The sequence below is a fragment of the Nicotiana tabacum genome, chromosome 24, assembly GCF_000715075.1.
Source record: "Nicotiana tabacum cultivar K326 chromosome 24, ASM71507v2, whole genome shotgun sequence".
In the NCBI taxonomy this organism is placed as follows: Eukaryota; Viridiplantae; Streptophyta; class Magnoliopsida; order Solanales; family Solanaceae; genus Nicotiana; species Nicotiana tabacum.
The window spans coordinates 82,815,185-82,827,538 of record NC_134103.1 but is presented as its reverse complement, the minus strand read 5'-3'; positions in this window follow the sequence as shown (position 1 = coordinate 82,827,538).

The following is a 12,354-nucleotide window of genomic DNA, read 5'->3' as shown; positions in this document are numbered from 1 at the left end:
CAATATAAATAAAATCATTGATTTAACCTTAGCCCAAAACCTTGGAATTTAATTCCCAACCTTCAGAAATTTCTTTTCAAGACACGAATCTTACATTTACACACTGTATGAGTCTAAACAAGCTGCATCAAGTCATAACTATAACCACGGATATAATCACCTAACATATTACACAACTCGCACGCTCGTAGAACCATTCCTGATCACAGTAACTACTCCAAAATCAACCAAGTACTAGTATTAAACCCCATATCAAGCCAAACCTCATTCCAAAAACTTTCGTACATTGTTGATAATAAAAGAAACACGCAAAATTTCATGACCACTTACCAGATTAACAAGTCACGGAGCTCTCTCGCCCCAACTAGAACCATAATCGCTTTCTGAGCCGACTTTCAATATTATCCTCCCAATTATACCGCAATCAAACCTAATAGTACCCATTCTAGGTCCAATGACCGTATATTATCGAACACAACTATCCCACTTATATGCCATACCAATACAATTCTGGCCACAACTGCACAACATTGTACCCAAAATGGAAGATGTCTCAAAGTAGAGAACCGTATTGCAAGTTCAACTAGCACCACCACAACTACAATGCTATAAGCTCATCATACATGGTAAAACCAAGACACACAATTTTAATAACAGTAACCAGCTCTTCTAAAGCCCACACTAACATCACTCGCACAGACAACTCATGTGCTATAGCAACAATATCTGGACCCGCAAGGACAACTCACGTGCCAATAACATAATCCGCCTGGCATGGTCACATGCCTCCAGTCCAAGCATATCATACAGGAGAAATCAAATAAGCACACATGTATATGATAAATGAAGTAGAATTCACATGCTCCTGGACTGGTATAATTAACACGCCATAGAGTAGGCATGTGCAAAGTGTGCTATCACAACTCAAATCGGCAGTTAACGCAAAAATAGTAACTACCCAGTTAATTCGGGGAATTAGCCTCTTTGTAACCTCAAGTATAACCCAGATAGTTCTCAACAAAGGTGCGAATAAGAGAAACGTCATAACTTTATGCTTAACCATCAACTCTAGGCATATCATAGCCTAAACATTTTCCCGAATCCGAATACCTGCCCCGATGCCCGCACATGGGCTCAAACCCCACATATATATACGCACTCGTAGTGCGTAGTCATCACAAATAATTACGCAACTAGTGCCTCCACTGAGTTTAAATAAAACACTCACCTCAAACAGGCCGCAACCCTGAAATAATATGCTTCTGAGAACTCCCAATCTCCAAATCCATAGAGCACACGAATCACCATTTCTGATTCTATCTCCACAACCCGAATGTCTAACACATCTCTCATACACGATCATCCCACGAGGAATATTTCTCCCATTCTTTCGTGCCACATAGCAACATCTTAAAATCAGCAGTCGATCAACCAGGAGAGTGTCGCAACACCTATGAAATATCCATAATTCAAAACATAGTGCGCCTTCTGAAATGTACACTCTACTCACGCAATACCAAATAGTTATATCATTTATCTAAATACCGAAAACCGTCCATTCCCTCTATGAATTTATGACCTCCCCTTCAAAACTAAACCACCACTTTGTACATGTAAATCTCACTTCCGCACAACACATAACATCTATCTTGCCATCATGTGAAAAGTACAAGAATCTCATTATCACTTTGAGTCGCCAACAAATTACATACCCGATCAGTTAGAATCCTTCCTCTTGCTTCCTTCCAGGAGGAAATCATAATACACAATACGTTCCCCACACCGGTAGAAAATATCCGGTTCTAAACCATGGTAGAAATCATCAAGAACACTTTGAAACCCGTATGCACATAACCAAGCTATCATAATTGAATTTCTCTAACTCGACCAAGCCACGCAGGTCACCAAACCCAAGAATATTACTGCCAAAACATATGTAGAACCTCACTACATCATAATTACCCAAAGCTCACTATAAGACAACCTTAACATAAAACCACACTGCCCTAAGGCCCATAAGCCATTGTATTCTTCTTAAGCACCCCATAAATACCATAACCGAGACATCCACTCTGAAAGACCTTATGTGAATTTAAAATTGTTCCTCTTCCCTTTTCTTATACTGAAATGTAGAATCCATAGTCATACTGAATTACCGCAAGTCCCGACACCATCCAATGTAAATAACCAATTCTAGCGATATATGAATCCGAAAATTTTTCAATTGCCACTTATACATTTTTGAATCCATTAGCACATTCTCGAGAGTCACCCACTTTGGTCAAATCTAAATTGTACCGCCCAAATGGACCGAAAGACACATGCCCTATTAGCACAACAACACCCAAAGAAGTAACCCTGCCTTAACACCACCAATCAAATTCATACTTCGTGTGCACTACATCCTTCAAAATAACAACTTAATCATTCCATGACTTTCATATACTCATAAAGTGCAATATAATCCATATTTAAGAATTTTAATACTCGAGTCATCCTCGATCTCAACCTCTGCAAGTCATCACTGATTCCCAAGCTCATAATACCGCGGTCAGTACAACAAAAATTCTCCTCAAGCTCATACAACACCAACCATAAAAATACTTCAATCGTCTGCTAGGCTTGCATTCATTCTCTTGACACTAAACTCAACTTTCTCAACCAGATTCAAATTCAAATCTCAACACATACGCCCCACTGGCAGAAAAGAAACTCTCCACTCACATTATAAGGAGCACACTTACGTAGATTACTTTGTAGGAGATGACCCACCTCCTTAGCCTCAAATTGACATCTTGTTATACCCTTTCGCATCCACAATTACTACGCAATCACTTAATATTCCTGAGTCCAAACTCATTAACAAGACATAAGAATTTAGATTGCCCCAAAATTTAACAATGTGAGAGATCCTTCAAAACATTAATACTCGAGACTGTACGTTACATCAAAATGGAAATCAAGCACCCAATGGCCTTTCCTTTACATTTTAAGGAAACACTTTTCGTCACATTCAAATCATCTTAACTCATTCCGCAGTTACATCATACTCATCACAAAGCCATTTCATCACTCATCGAGACACAAATTCCACTCGTAGGGACATTACCGGACATATGAGTCCAAATGTACAAGTTACAACTGAAGCTACAGAGCTTAAACTGCGGTCTAACCATGGCCTCAAGTCCTCCAGACTGGCCCATCACCTGCACACATAAATCACATCTCACACTTCATCCATGGAATCATAAGCCGTCAACACACAACTGATACCGAGCGCTCATGTGCGCATACGAATGCGTGGAAGGAATTTAAAGAGTTATATTTCAAGCTGAATCAATTCTGCACGATAAAGAAAGAAAGATGGGAAATTTTCCTAAATGCTCTGTAGCATCTCGAAGATAAGTATGGACGTCATCATACCGATCCGCAAGACTCTAATAGACACTTGCTCATGACTTGCAGAACTTTTGAACCTAGAGCTTTGATACCACTTTGTCACGACCCAAAATCCAACTAGTCGTGATGGCACCTAACCCAACCCGCTAGGTAAGCCAATTATCAACTATCCAATTCCAATAACAATTATTAAAGCAATTTAAGTAAAGAAAAATCTTAATCTTATACATTTTCCAAGAACTGGTAGTACAAATCATGAGCTTCTAAGAATAGAATTTATAAAACTGGTATGAAATAATACATTATCTGTTCGAAATGTACATGAACAGATTTTTATAAATCTAAGGCTACCATGAACAAGAGGCAGCTACAACCGAAATGCAAGTACATCTTCAGATTTAGCTCCCAACGAACACAGCGACATCATCAGTCAACATCTGCACACAAGGTGCAGAAGTGTAGTATGAGTACAACCGACCCCATGTACTCAATAAGTAACAAACCTAACCTTAGGTTGAAAGTAATGACGAGCTTATATCATGGTCGGGTCCAACACCAATAGTCAACAACAGTCCATAACAACGTAAAACAAATAATACCATAAGTAACTCAACAATCAATTGCTCAACAAAACATGATTTTTGAAAATAGTTCTGCTTTTCAAGTACAACAATGAAAGCCCAAATCGTTTACCAGAGTTACCAAAAATATGAATAAGTTTGAAAACAATAATTTTTCCAAAATCCTTTCAATAATAAATAAGATGTTTCATTTTCTTTCCAGATAACCAGTGTAAAACAAATGCATCACTATACCCATCTGTCAACATGTGTGAGAAATCATGAATGATGTGAATACCGTACAACATGAGGAAAATACATCTCTATGCATCTGAGTTCATTCTTCTGCAGATGTGGAAACACCAGAACCATCAACCTTCAACAATGCAATATGAAATGAAATTGATCCGAACCTCGTCCGAAACTCACCAGAGGCTTCCGGGACCTCAACCAAATATACAAACAAGTCCTAAAATATACCACGGACCTACTCGAGGCCTCAAATCACATCAAACAATATCAAAATGATGAATCGCACCTCAAATCAAAATCTATGAACTTTGAACGTTTAAATTCTATATCTTGTGCTGAAACACATCAAATTGATCTGGAATGATTTCAAATTTTGCACAAAAGTCATAAATGGTATAACAAAGCTATTCTAATTTCCAGAATCAGATTTTGACCCCGATATCAAAAAGTCAACCCCCGGTCAAACTTCCCAAAAATTTGACTTTCGCCATTTCAAGATTAATTCCACTACGGACCTCCAAATAATTTTTCGGACATGTTCCTAAGTCCAAAATCACTATACGGAGCTACTGGAATCATTAAAATTTGAATCCAAGGTCGTTTACACATAGATCAATATCCGGTCGACTTTTTCAACTTACGTTTTAAATTATGAGACTAAATGTCTCATTTCACTCCGAAATCCTTTCGGACCCGAACCAATTACCCCAGCAAGTCATACAACTATTGAAAAGAATAAATTGAGCAGTAAATAGGGGAACGAGACTGAATTACTTAAAACGACCGGTCGGGTCGTTACAATAGACGACCATATCAAAAGACTTTTTAACCCAGATATTTCTATCATTTGCTGTAGCTACTTGTATATATACCACTTTTAGTGCTTTGATTTTTTTTAGTACTTTAGTTTATTGAAAAATCCTAGCCGAATTAATTTTCAGGTGTTATCATTTCCATTTATTATAGTTGGCATAGAAAAACATTATCATGCATATATATTAAGCCTAGAAATCCGAAAAATCCGATCGAGCCATACCGACCGACGTTGGTCGGTCAATAACCGTCTAAAATGCACGGAAACTACCAAAAAACATTGTACATTTTTTTAAAATTACATACCGACCGATTTCGGTCGGTATATTGGTCAAATATTTGACTGCAATGGTTAGACTTGCTTAGTCAAAGAACCTTTTTGATTAACGACCAACATCGGTCGGTAATGTGGATCCACAGTTTTAAATTTTAATAATTAATCATTATTTAAAATATTTTATAAAATTTAAAGTTGAATATACCGACTAAAGTCAGTCGGTTATTACAGGATAAAATTTAATCGACCAAATATAATGACCCGACCGGTCGTTTTAACTATTATAGTCCAGTTCCCCAATTTGCTGCCCAATTTATGCCTTACAATTGATTTATGACTTATCGGGTTAGTTGGTTCGGGTCCGAAAGGATTTCTGAGTGAAATGAGACACTTAGTCTCATAATTGAAAACTTAAGTTGGAAAAGTTGATCGTATATTGACTCCAATAGCTCCGTATGGTGATTTTGGACTTAGGAGCGTGTCCGGAAAATAATTTGGAGGTCGGTAGAGGAATTATGCTTGAAATGTCAAAAATTGAATTTCTCAGGAAGTTTGACCAAGGGTTGACTTTTTGATATAGGGGTCAGAATCCGATTCTAAAAATTAGAATACCTCTGTTATGTTATTTATGACTTGTGTGAAAAATTTGAGGTCAATCGGACGTGATTTGATATGTTCCGGTGTCGTTTGTAAAAATTGAAAGTTTCAAAGTTCATTAGGCTTGAATCTACGTATGATTCATGTTTTAAGTGTTGTTGGATGTGAGTTGAAGACTCGACTAAGTTCGTATGATGTTTTAGGACTTGTTGGTATATTTAGCTGAGGTCCCGAGGGGCTCAAGCATGTTTCGGATGGTATTCAGATTATTTCCCTTCATTTGGCACTGCTAGTAGCTTTTGTTTGCTGGTGTTTTAGACCTTCTTCGCGCTTAGTTGAGGCAGTGTTAATTTTGTTCTTTGTGAACGCGTGGGGTCAACCGTGATCACGTAGGTTGGGCCAATCTGTGCTACGCGAATGCGTGGAACATGCCGCGACCGCGTAGGGGAAACTTGAGAGGAAGTTGGGCCACGCGTTTGCTCTATGCGATCGCGTGAAGAGGGATGCAATCGCGTAGAGCTGGAATCTTGTGCATCGCGATCGCGTGTGACTGTTCGCGATCGCGTAGGGTTAAACCTGGGAAGTGGAAAACTGTTCTTCGCGATCGCGTGTGATTGTTCGCGATCTCATAGAGCAAATGACTGGGCATAAAGTTTAGGTTCTAACCCATTTTCCATTTTGACGGATTGGAGCTCGGGAAGAGGTAATTTTTGGGAAATTTTCAGAGGAAACAATGGGGTAAGTGTGTTTAACTCAATATTGGTTAAATTACCCGAATCCATGATTATTTTTAACATTTAATTGGTGAATTAAGTTGGAAAATTGTGAAAATCCTCATGGTTTAATTTGGAGATTCGAGGGTCGAGTTGATGTCGGATTTGAGTAAAATTTGTATGGTTGGACTCGTGGTTGAATGGACGTTCATATTTGTAACTTTTGTCGGGTTCCGAGACGTGGGCCCCAAAGGTGATTTTTGAGTATAATTTCGGATTTTGTGGGAAAATATTAGTATTTTGATACGGAATTAATTCCTATAATTTTTGTAGGCTGAATCAAATTTATTGTGGCTAGATTCGAGTCGTTTAGAAGTTGATACGCGCAGAATGGAATTTCTGGAGCATTGTTTAGCTTGTTCGACATTGGATTCGTCTTGTTCGAGGTAAGTAACTCTTCTAATCTTGGAGCTGAGGGTATGAAACCCCGGATTATGTGTTATGTGATTGGTTTTCCAGGTGACGCACATGCTATGTTACGGGCGTGTGGGCATGCACCGTAGGAATTATGACTTGGTCAAATTCCATAGAACTATATAGTTGAATAATCTGTTGATATTTGTACATTCTTTATGTGTTAAAGAAATTGAGCTGAGAGTCATATTAAAAAAATCATGCCGAGGCTATGTGCCAGTATTATTGAGACCCACAGAGGTCATATTGCTGTTGAATTATTTTTTTAAAATGAAATTTCATACTCAGTCGTGTTCATTCATTTCATATCATCTCTTAGTGTCTGTTGCTATTTATTGATTCATCATATCATCATTTTGGGCTAGTTTCATGACATTGTGAGCCCGAGAGACTGGAGAGATTGATGACTGAGTGAGGCCGATGGCCTGATTGTGTGGATAATTATGGGATCGGGCTGCACGCCGCTGCATGCCATATTGGCTTTATATACTTTATTATTATGTGGATCGGGGCTGCGTGCCTGCAGCAGTCCTTATAGGCTTTATTGTAGCATGTGAGTTGTCCATGCGGATATATATATATTGATATTATAGCACGTGCGTTGTCCGTGCAAATTATAGTGCTTGGGCTGAAGGAGCCCCTCCGGAGTCTGTACACACTCCCAGTGAGCGCAGGTACCTACTGAGTGCGAGTGCCGAGCGATTGTGAGGACTGAGTGACTGTGAGGACTGAGTGACTGGAAGGACTGCGTGATTGGGAGGACTGAGTGAAATGATACTCTGAGAGTATGCATATGATTTTATCACTGAGTTGCATTGCATTGACATGCACATTTGACATACATGCATAGAGATGTATTTTCCTCATGCTGTACAATATCACATCATTCATGATTTCTCACATATGTTGACAGATGGGCATAGTGATGCATTTGTTTTACACGGGTTATCTAGAAAGAAAATGAAACATCTCATTTATTATTGAAAGGATTTTGGGAAAATTATTATTTTCAAACTTATTCATATTTTTGACAACTTCGGTAAACGATTTGGGTTTTCACTGATGTACTTGAAAGGAAGAACTATTTTTAGAAATCATGATTTAGCTGAGCATGTTATCTCTGAGTTACTTCTTGTATTATTTGCTTTACGTTGTTATGGACTGTTGTGGACTATTGGTTTTAGACCCGACCTTTGTAAACGTTCGTCACTACTTTCAACCTAAGGTTAGGTTTGTTACTTATTGAGTACATGGGGTCGGTTGTACTCATACTACACTTCTGCACCTTGCATGCAGATGTTGGTTGCTGATGTTGTTGTGTTCTATGGAAGCTTGATTGAAGATGTACCTGCATTCCGGTTGTAGCTGCCTCTTGTTCATGGTAGCCTTAGATTTATAACAATCTGTTCATGTACATTTCAAACAGATGATGTATTATTTCATACTAATTTTATAAATTCTATTCTTAGAAGCTCATAATTTGTACTACCAGTTCTTGGGGAATGTATAAGGTAAAGATCTATTTTCTTTCAATTAATTTCTTTATTAATTTCATTGGAATTGGATAGTTGGTAATTGGCTTACCTAGCGGTTTGGGTTAGGTGGCATCACGACTAGTTGGATTTTGGGTCGTGACACCAACTTTGGCAGGTAGATGTAATTTCTAGAATATAACCGACCGATTTCTAGGTTCATAGGTTCTACGAGTCATGAGCAAGTGTCTAGCAGAGTCTTGCGGATAGGTATGATGACGTCCATACTTATCTTCGAGAGGCTACATGGCATTTAGGATAATTTCCCATCTCTCTTTCCTTATCGTGCGGAATTGATTCAGCTTGAAATGTAACTCTTTTAATTCCTTCCACGCATTTGTGTGCGCTTGTGAGCGCTCGGTATCAGCTGTGTATCATCGACTTGTGATTTCAGGGATGATGTGCGAGATGTGTATTCTGTGTGTTGGAGATAAGCTAGTCTGGAGGACTTGAGACCAGGTTTTGACCATAGCTTAGGCTCGGTAGCTTTAGTGGTAACTTGTACATTTGGACTCATATGTATGGTAATATCCCTATGAGTGGAAAATTTATGGCTTGATGAGCGGTCGAATGGCTATATGATGAGGATGATGCAATTGCGGGATGTGTTAAGATGGATTGAATATGTCGAGAAGTGTTTCCTTGGAATGTAAAAAGGGCCATTGGGTGCTTGATTTTCGCTTGATGTGACGTACAGTCTCAAATTGTGAGTGTGTCGAAGGATCTGTCATGCAGTTTAATTATGGGGAGAATTAAATTTTTATGTTTTGTTAATGAGTTTGGACTCAGGAAGATTAAGTGATTGCGTAGTAATTGTGGATGCGAAAGGGTATAACAACACGCCAATTTGAGGCTAAGTAGGTGTGTTTATTATAATGTTGATTGGAGAGTTTCTTTTCTACCAGCGGGTTATATGTGTTGAGATTTGAATTTGAATCTAATTGAGAAAGTTGACTTGACTGTCAAGAGAATGAATGCGAGATTAGCGGATGATTGAGGTATTTTATTGTTGGTATTGCATGGGCATGAGAAGAATTTTCGTTGAACTGACTGCGGTATTAAGGCAGTAATAGAGTATGAGTATTGTGAGTTATCGAGTGTTTTAATCTATGGCTTTGAGCCAAGTGGGGGAGCCTGCTATTGACAATTCAATTTATGGTTATATGTTTAATTTTAGTTTTGGTCTGAGGCATATTTGTGGATTAGTTTTGACTTGCAGAGGTTGAGATCGAGGATGATCCAAGTACTGAAGTTTCTGGATACGGGTTATATTACACTTATGAATATATGAAAATCATGGAGTGAGTGAGTTATTATTTGTGAAGGATGCAGTGCGCACAGAGTATGAATTTAATTGGTGGTGTTAAGGCAGGGGTACTTCTTTGGGTGTTGTTGTGCTAATAAGGAATGTGTCTTTTGGCCCGTTTGGGCGGTGCAATTGATATTTGAGCAGAGTGGATGAATCTGGAGAAAGTTCTAATGGATTCTAGATTAATATGTAACAATTGAGAATTTTTGGCGGATTTGTTTATGGCTAAAATATGAGATTTAAGTTGGATGGTGTCGAGACTTGTGGCATTTTTGTATATCATTATGGATTTTTATTTCGGTATCAGGAAGGTGAATGAAACGGCCTTAGACTCAAATAAGGTATTTTCAGAGTGGGTGTTTCGGTTGTGGTATTTATAGGGGTAATTATGATATGGTGAGACTCTACAGATATTTTGGTGGCAATATTCTTGGGTTTTGGTGACCTATGTGGTTTGGTCGAGTTAGAGGAATTTAGTTCTAATAGCTTGGTTATGTGCATATGGATTTTTAAAGTATTCTTGATGGTTTGAACCGAATATTTTCTACTGGTGTGGGAAATGTGTTGTGTATTGTGATTTCCTCCTGGAAGGAAGTAAGAGGAAGATTTCTAACTAACCGGGTATGTAATTTGCTAGTGACTCAGAGTTGATAATGGGATTCTTGTGCTTGTCAGATATTTTGATGAAGGTTATAACTGCTCGGTAATCCCTGAGAAGGGTGCGCATTTCAAAAGGTGCATTGTGTTTTGACTTATGGATGTTCATTAGTATTGTAGTACTCACCTGGTTGATAGACTACTGATATTCAAATTATTGCTATGTGGCACGGAAGAATTATGAAAGTATTCCTCATGGGATTATCGTGAATGGAAGATGTGTTAGTCATTTTAGTGCTGGAGTTGGGATCAGTTACGGTGATTCATGTGTTCGATGAATTTGGAGACTGGGAGTTCTCAGAAGTATATTGTTTCGGGGTTGCGACCTATTTGTGGTGACTATTTTATTCAAAACTCGGTGGAGACACTAGTTGTATTAATTATTTGTGATAGCTATGCACTATAAGTGCGCATATATGTGAGGTTTGAGCCCATGTGCGGGCATTAGAGCAAGTATTCATACTCGAAAGAATTCTTAGGCTATAATATGCCTAGAATTGACTGTTAAGTGTAAAGTTAACGTTTCCCATATTCGTACCTTTGTTGAGAACTATCTGGGCTATACTTGAGGTTACAAAGAAGATGATTCCCTAAGTAAACGGGGTAGTTACTAATTCTGCATTGAAAAATTGCCGATTTGAAGTGTGATAGCAGACTTTGCACATGCTTACACTATGGCGTGTTATTTATACCAGTTCAGGAGCATGAGAATCTTATTTCATTATCATATACAAGTGTACTTATTTAATTGCTCGTGTATGATATGCTAGGACTGGAGGCCTGTGACTATACCGGGGGATTCATATTATTGGCACGTGAGTTGTCCGTGCCGTGTGTGGGAATTTTATTTCTATGATTGTGCACATGTGCCTACGGTTATCCTCTTCACGAAATTTGAGGAGTTGATTTAATGGCTTTAGAATGACTCTTGGCACATTCGAGGACGAACGTATGTTTAAGTGGGGGAGAATGTAACGACCTGACCGGTCGTTTTGAGCATGTGCATTCCGTTCAGCTATTTGAAATCTTGGGCAACATCGCATGTATGACTTATCAGGTTGGTTGGTTCGGGTCCGGAAGGGTTTCAGAGTGAAATGAGACACTTAGTTTCATAATTGAAAACTTAAGTTGGAAAAGTTGACCGTATATTGACTTATGTGTAAACGACCTCGGAATTTAATTCAGATGATTCCAATAGTTCCGTATGGTGATTTCTGACTTAGGAGCATGTCCAGAAAATAATTTAAAGGTAGGTAGAGGAATTAGGCTTGAAATGGCGAAAATTGAATTTCTCGAGAAGTTTGACCGGGGGTTGACTTTTTGATATCAGGGTCAGAACTCAATTCTAAAAATTGGACTACCTCTGTTATGTCATTTATAACTTGTGTGAAAAATTTGAGGTCAATCGGACGTGATTTGATATGTTCCGGCGTCGTTTGTAGAAATTGAAAGTTTCAAAATTCATTAGGCTTGAATCTACGTGTGATTCGTGTTTTGGGTGTTGTTGGATGTGAGTTGAAGACTCAACTAAGTTCGTATGATGTTTTAGGACTTGTTGTTATATTTGGCTGAGGTCCCGAGGGGCTTGGGCGTGCTTCGGATGGTATTCAGATTATTTTCCTTCATTTTGGAACTGCTGATATCTGTTGTTTGATGGTGTTTTAGACTTTCTTTGCGATCGCGAAGATTGAGACACGATCGCGTAGGCTTAGTTGAGGCAGTGTTGATTTTGTTCTTTGCGATCACGTGGGGTCAACCGCGCGTAGGTTTG